This window comes from Octopus bimaculoides, chromosome 22 (genome assembly GCF_001194135.2).
Source record: "Octopus bimaculoides isolate UCB-OBI-ISO-001 chromosome 22, ASM119413v2, whole genome shotgun sequence".
Taxonomy (NCBI): domain Eukaryota; kingdom Metazoa; phylum Mollusca; class Cephalopoda; order Octopoda; family Octopodidae; genus Octopus; species Octopus bimaculoides.
Window position 1 is genome coordinate 14,426,501 of NC_069002.1, and position 661 is coordinate 14,427,161.

Genomic DNA, 661 nt, shown 5'->3' on the forward strand with positions numbered 1-661 from the left:
TATATCTGTGTGTGAGTATGTGTGCGTGCATGTATGTAAGTATGTATGTATGTTTATATATATATATATATATATATATATATATACATGCACCAATATTTAGGGAATGGAGTTGGTAACATCTAGGCTACACATGTTTCCTGGTTAGCAGAACTTCCGAAGTAGTAAATGCTTAGAGAGGTGTATTCCACTAGCTACTCATCAGGTCAAAGATGACTTAGTCAAATGAAGATTACATTGTCGAAGTTTACTAACTTCCTACAACTTGATCCTTCGCTCTTACCTTTACATATAGCAAAAAAATTAAAAAATTCATTTTGCTACCAGTGGTCTAGCGAGAAGAAAACTAGTTAATAGACTATATATTTTTCATATAAATACATATAGTGTACATTTAAACACATAAGAGATGTCCATAATAGGATATCTAACCCGCTAGAATTTCATAAATATCCCTAATGGTGGTTTGGAGTTTGACTTCTCCTTCTAGCGAGTTAGATGTCCTATTATGGACATCTCTTATGTGTTTAAATGTACACTGTATATATATATGTATATATATATACATATATGTATATGTGTGTGTGTGCGTGCGTGTACTTGTGTGTGTGTGTGTGTCTGCGTGTGTGCATGTGTGCATATATATATATATATATATATA